This window comes from Triticum aestivum, chromosome 7D, assembly GCF_018294505.1.
Source record: "Triticum aestivum cultivar Chinese Spring chromosome 7D, IWGSC CS RefSeq v2.1, whole genome shotgun sequence".
NCBI classification, from domain to species: Eukaryota; Viridiplantae; Streptophyta; class Magnoliopsida; order Poales; family Poaceae; genus Triticum; species Triticum aestivum.
In genome coordinates, this window is record NC_057814.1 from 639,636,926 (window position 1) to 639,644,251 (window position 7,326).

Consider the following 7,326-nt stretch of genomic DNA (forward strand, 5'->3'; position numbering starts at 1 on the left):
AGACAATCTCATATCCTAAGGAGAAGGTGTTTTTATTCACAATCGAATGATTACAAATAACATCACGGTAGCCTTTGAATGCTTCCACAAAATCCAACAATATAAGAACCTGAATGGTACCCATTGGGCCAACAAGCTTCGATTGAATTCTCGAGGGTTTTCTCCAAAGTTTTATTTCAACACAAGACGAACACATGGGATCTTTTGTTATGTAAAATTAACGAGGTATGGTTCTAAAATGAATTAGGACTCATCAAAGACTTGGAAGATATGATGATAGAATGAATGAATTGTTCATCTAGAGACTCAAGAACTGGACTGGTGGTGCTACTGTCCATGACTTGATGGTGGCGATCCAGATGTTGAAGTCTTGTGTGGGAAAGTTAAATATCCTGCTGATTTTCTTGTTCTTGGTTCTCCACAAGATAATTTTTGTCCCATTATATTTGGTAGACCCTTCTTGAATACTGTTAATGCTAGGATAGACTGCAAAAAGGATGTTGTTACTATTGGTTTGGGGGATATGTCTCATGAGTTTAATTTTGCTAAATTTCGTAGACAACCACATGATAAAGAATTACCTAGTAAAGATGAAATTATTGATCTTGCCTCTATTGCCGTGCCTCCTAATGATCCTTTAGAACAATATTTGCTCGACCATGAAAATGATATGTTTCTGAATGAAAGAAGGGAAATAGATGAAGTATTATTTAAACAGGGACCTATTTTGAAACACAACTTGCCTGTTGAAATCCTAGGGGATCCTCCTCCACCCAAGGGTGATCCCGTGTTTGAGCTTAAACCATTACCTAATACTCTTAAATATGCTTATGTTGATGAGAAAAAGATATATCATGTTATTATCAGTGCTAACCTTTCAGAGCATGAAGAAAAGAAATTATTGAAAACTCTAAAGAAGCACCGTGCTGCTATTGGATATACTCTTGATGATCTTAAGGGCATTAGTCCCACTCTATGCCAGCACAAAATAAAATTGGAGAAAGACGCTAAACCAGTTGTTGATCACCAACGGCGGTTAAATCCTAAGACAAAAGAAGGGGTAAGAAAAGAAATACTAAAGCTTCTGGAGGCAGGTATAATTTATCCCGTTGCTGATAGTCAGTGGGTAAGTCCTGTCCATTGTGTCCCTAAGAAGGGAGGTATTACGGTTGTTCCTAATGATAAAGATGAATTGATCCCACAAAGAATTGTTATAGGTTATAGAATGGTAATTGATTTCTGTAAACTAAATAAAGCTACTAAAAAGGATCATTGCCCTTTACCTTTTATTGATCAAATGCTAGAAAGATTATCCAAACATACACATTTTTGCTTTCTAGATGGTTATTCTAGTTTCTCTCAAATACCTGTGTCAAAAGAGGATCAAGAAAAGACCACTTTTACTTGCCCTTTCGGTACCTTTACTTATAGACGTATGCCTTTTGGTTTATGTAATGCACCTGCTACCTTTCAAAGATGCATGATGGCTATATTCTCTGATTTTTGTGAAAAGATTGTTGAGGTTTTCATGGATGATTTCTCCGTATATGGAACTTCTTTTGATGATTGCTTGAGCAACCTTGATCGAGTTTTGCAGAGATGTGAAGAAACTAATCTTGTCTTGAATTGGGAGAAGTGCCACTTTATGGTTAATGAAGGTATTGTCTTGGGGCATAAAATTTCTGAAAGAGGTATTGAAGTTGATAAAGCTAAAGTTGATGCTATTGAAAAGATGCCGTGTCCCAAGGACATTAAAGGTATAAGAAGTTTCCTTGGTCATGCTGGTTTTTATACGAGGTTCATTAAGAACTTCTCTAAAATTTCTAGGCCTCTGACTAATCTCTTACAAAAATATGTTCCTTTTGTCTTTGATGATGATTGTGAAGAAGCATTTGAAATACTTAAGAAAGCATTGATTTCTGCACCTATTGTTCAGCCACCTGATTGGAATATACCCTTTGAAATTATGTGTGATGCTAGCGATTATGTTGTAGGTGCTGTTCTAGGACAAAGAGTTGATAAGAAATTAAATGTTGTTCAATATGCCAGTAGAACTCTAGACAGTGCCCAGAGAAATTATGCTACTACTGAAAAAGAATTTTTAGCAGCTGTATTTGCTTGTGATAAGTTTCGACCTTATATTGTTGATTCTAAAGTAACTGTTCACACTGATCATGCTGCTATTAAATACCTTATGGAAAAGAAAGATGCTAAACCTAGACTTATTAGATGGCTTCTCTTGCTACAAGAATTTGATTTGCATATTATTGATAGAAAGGGAGCTGAGAACCCGGTTGCAGACAACTTATCTAGGTTAGAGAATGTTCTTGATGACCCACTACCTATTGATGATAGCTTCCCTGATGAACAATTAGCTATCATAAATGCTTCTCGTACTGCTCCATGGTATGCTGATTATGCTAATTACATTGTTGCTAAATTTATACCACCTAGTTTCACATACCAGCAAAAGAAAAAGTTTTTCTATGATTTAAGACATTACTTCTGGGATGACCCACACCTTTATAAAGGAGTAGATGGTGTTATTAGACGCTGTGTACCTGAGCATGAACAGGAACAGATCCTACTCAAGTGTCACTCCGAGGCTTATGGAGGACACCATGCTGGAGATAGAACTGCACATAAGGTATTGCAGTCCGGGTTTTTTTGGCCTACTCTCTTCAAAGATGCCCGTAAGTTTGTCTTGTCTTGTGATGAATGTCAAAGAATTGGTAATATTAGTAGACATCAAGAAATGCCTATGAACTATTCACTTGTTATTGAACCATTTGATGTTTGGGGCTTTGATTATATGGGACCGTTTCCTTCCTCTAATGGGTATACACATATTTTAGTTGTTGTTGATTATGTTACTAAGTGAGTAGAAGCTATTCCAACTAGTAGTGTTGATCATAACACCTCTATTAAGATGCTTAAAGAAGTTATTTTTCCGAGGTTTGGAGTCCCTAGATACTTAATGACTGATGGTGGTTCACATTTTATTCATGGTGCCTTTGGTAAAATGCTTGCTAAGTATGATGTTAATCATAGAATTGCATCTCCATATCACCCGCAGTCTAGTGGTCAAGTAGAACTTAGTAATAGAGAGCTAAAATTAATTTTCCAAAAGACTGTTAATAGATCTAGAAAGAATTGGTCCAAGAAACTTGATGATGCATTATGGGCCTATAGAACTGCATATAAAAATCCTATGGGTATGTCTCCGTATAAAATGGTTTATGGAAAAGCATGTCACTTACCTCTCGAACTAGAACATAAGGCATTTTGGGCCATTAAAGAGCTCAATTATGATTTCAAACTTGCCGGTGAGAAGAGACTATTTGACATTAGCTCACTTGATGAATGGAGAACCCAGGCCTATGAGAATGCCAAACTGTTTAAAGAAAAAGTTAAAATATGGCATGACAAAAGGATAAAAAAGCGTGAGTTTAATGTAGGTGATTATGTGTTGCTAATCAACTCTCGTTTAAGATATTTTGCAGGAAAACTTCTCTCTAAATGGGAAGGTCCTTACGTTATCGAGGAGGTCTATCGTTCGGTGCCATAAAATCAACAACTTCGAAGGCACAAATCCGAAGGTGGTGAACGGTCAAAGAATCAAACATTATATCTCAGGTAATCCTATAAATGTTGAAAATAATGTTATTGATACCGTAACCCCGGAGGAATACATAAGGGACACCTTCCAGAATGTTTCAGACTCCAGAAAGGAATAGGTATGTGGTATGGTAAGTAAACCGACTCCAAAACAGTTTTAATAGCAATTTTTCTCTGTTTTGGAATATTAAAAAAAAGGAAAATAAGAAGTAGTCCGGGAAGGTCACGAGGCGTCCACGAGGGTGGAGGGCGCGCCCTACCCCCCTGGGCGCTCCCCCTGCCTCGTGGGCACCTCGTGTGCTCTTCAGACTCCGTTTTCTTGCACGATACTTCTTTTGGTCGGTAAAAATTCATTATAAAATCTCCCGAAGGTTTTGACCCTCGTATCACGCAAATATCCTCTGTTTTTGTTTCGAGCTGTTTCTGTCACAGATTAGAGCAAGATGTCTTCTCAAGAGTCTGTCGGGGAGAGTCGGGTGTCTCATCCGGCACCGGGTCCAGGAGCAAATAGGAATGCCTATCATTTTGGGCAATCAACGGAGGAAGAGATGGAGGCCGACTTGAAAAGGATAGATGCCATGGAAGAGGATCAAGAAGTTACTTCTCGTTTCAGAGCCGGATTCACGATGGGGGAACTACAGAGCTCAGCTATTCCAAACTCGGTCATCCCTTCCAATGTTAGATTTCTTTCTTATGAAAATATGAAAAAGAGTGTTACTTGTTCTCCCGCAGCTATGCAACATCCTTGGGTGAAAGGAGCCTTAGCCGTCATGGGTAAGCTCCGTAAGGAAATAATGGTCCTCAAGTAGCAAGTCAATAAGCCCGAGGAGGAGAATCGTATCCTGAGGTGCATCATCGCCAAGAATATCACATCACCACCTCCGAAGAAAGAGACATAATCACATGGGTATGGGCACTCTCCTTGGCAACTGCCAAGCTTGGGGGAGGTGCCCCGGTATCGTATCACCATCACACTCCTGTCTTTACCATTTTTCTTAGTTCGATCCTTTTGGTAATATCTTGATCTAGTAGAACAAAGTTTTGGTATGATTTAGTTTTGAGTTTTGCTTTATGATCCTTCTATGTAATCGAGTCCGTGAGCTATATATAATAAAGATCAGTTTTGAGTCAAGGGCTTGATTATCTTGCTATGATCTTGAGGGAATAATAGAAAAATAAAGAATAAAAAGAATTAAAGAGATCATATTGATCTTATGGAGAGTAATGACTTCACATATAAAGAGTATGATGAATAAAAGTTGTTGAGAGTTGACAAACATAGTTTTGGTCATCATTGCAATTAATAGGAAGTAATAAAGAAAGAGAGGTTCTCATATATAAATATACTATCTTGGACATCTTTTATGATTGTGAGCACTCATTAAAATATGACATGCTAAAAGGTTGATGTTGGACAAGGAAGACAACGTAATGGGTTATGTTTTCTTATATCCGAAATAAAGTATATTTTCATGGATCATCCAACATGTTGAGCTTGCCTTTCCCCCTCATGCTAGCCAAATTCTTTGCACCAAGTAGAGATACTACTTGTGCTTCCTAATAACCTTAAACCCACTTTTGCCATGAGAGTCCACCATATCTACCTATGGATTGAGTAAGATCCTTCAAGTAAGTTGTCATTGTTGCATGCAATAAAAATTGCCCTCTAAATATGTATGATTTATTAGTGTGGAGAAATAAGCTTTATACGATCTTGTGATGTGGAAGAAATAAAAGCGACGGACTGCATAATAAAGGTCCATATCACAAGTGGCAATATAAAGTGACGTTCTTTCGCATTAAGATTTTGTGCATCCAACCATAAAAGCACATGACAACCTCTTCTTCCCTCTGCGAAGGGCCTATCTTTTATTCTTATCTTATACCTTATACAAGAGTCATGGTGATCTTCACCTTTCCTTTTTTACATTTTATCCTTTGGCAAGCGCATTGTGTTGGAAAGATCCTGATATATATATCCAATTGGATGTAAGCTTAATGCACCGCTCGGTGTGCTGAACCTCGAGCGTCATCTGTGGATGTTGCGAACATCTGACATACACATTTTGATGACTACGTGATAGTTCAGTGCGTAATGCTAACAGTTATAATTGAGGTGCCAAAGACGTTTTTGAAACGTCGCAGAACATATGAGATGTTCCAAAGACTAAAATTGGGATTTCAGACTAGTGCCCAAGTCAAGAGGTATGAGACCTCTGACAAGTTTCTTAAGCCTCCAAACTAAGGGAGAAAAGCTCAATCATTGAGCATGTGCACAGATTATCTGAGTACTACAATCGCTTGAATCGAGTGGGAATTAATCTTCCAGATAAGATAGTGATGGTTCTCCATAGTCACTGCCACCAAGCTATTACAGCTTCGTGATGAACTATAACATATTAGGGTTAGACATGATGATCCTTGAGCAACTCGCGATGTTTGACACCGCGGAAGTAGAAATCAAGTAGGAGCATCAATTGTTGATGGTTAGTAAAACCACTAGTTTCAAGAAGGGCAAGGGAAAGAAGGGATACTTCATGAAACGGCAAATCAGTTGCTGCTCTAGTGAAGAAACCCAAGGTTGAACCCAAACCCGAGACTAAGTGCTTCTGTAATGAGGGGAACGGTCACTGAAGCAGAACTACCTAGATACTTGGTAGATGAGAAGGCCGGCAAGGTCGACAGAAGTATATTGGATATACATTATATTAATGTGTACTTTACTAGTACTCCTAGTAGCACCAGGGTATTAGATACCGGTTTGGTTGCTAAGTGTTGGTAACTCGAAATAAAAGGCTACCGAATAAACGGAGACTAGCTAAAGGTGAGATGACGATATGTGTTGGAAATGTTTCCAAGGTTGATGTAATCAAACATCGTACGCTCCCTCTACCATCGGGATTGGTATTAAACCTAAATAATTGTTATTTGGTGTTTGCGTTGAGCATAGACATGATTGGATTATGTTTATCGCAATACGGTAATTCATTTAAGGAGAATAATGGTTACTCTGTTTATTTGAATAATACCTTCAATGGTCTTGCACCTAAAATGAATGGTTTATTGAATATCGATCGTAGTGATACACATATTCATGCCAAAAGATATTAAATAGTAATGATAGTACCACATACTTGTGGCACTGCCATTTGAGTCATATTGGTATAAAACGCATGAAGAAGCTCCATGTTGATGGATCTTTGGACTCACTCGTTTTTGAAAAGATTGAGACATGCGAACCATGTCTATTGGTAGATATGCATGAAGAAACTCCATACAGATGGATCGTTTGGACTGACTTGATTTTGAATCACTTGAGACATGCAAATCATAACACATGGGCAAGATGACTGAAAGGCCTTGTTTTCAGTAAGATGGAACACGAAAGCAACTTGTTGGAAGTAATACATTTTGATGTGCGCAGTCCAATGAGTGCTGAGGCATGCAGTGGATATCGTTATGTTCTTACTTCGCAAATGATTTGAGTAGATGCTGAGTTTATTTACTTGATGAAACACAAGTTTGAATTATCGAAAGGTTCAAGTAATTTCAGAGTGAAGTTGAAGATCGTCGTGACAAGAGGATAAAATGTCTGTGATATGATCATAGAGATGAATATCCGAGGTACGAGTTTGGCACACAATTAAGACATCGTGGAAATTGTTTCATAACTAATACCGCCTGGAACACCGTAGTGTGATGGTGTGT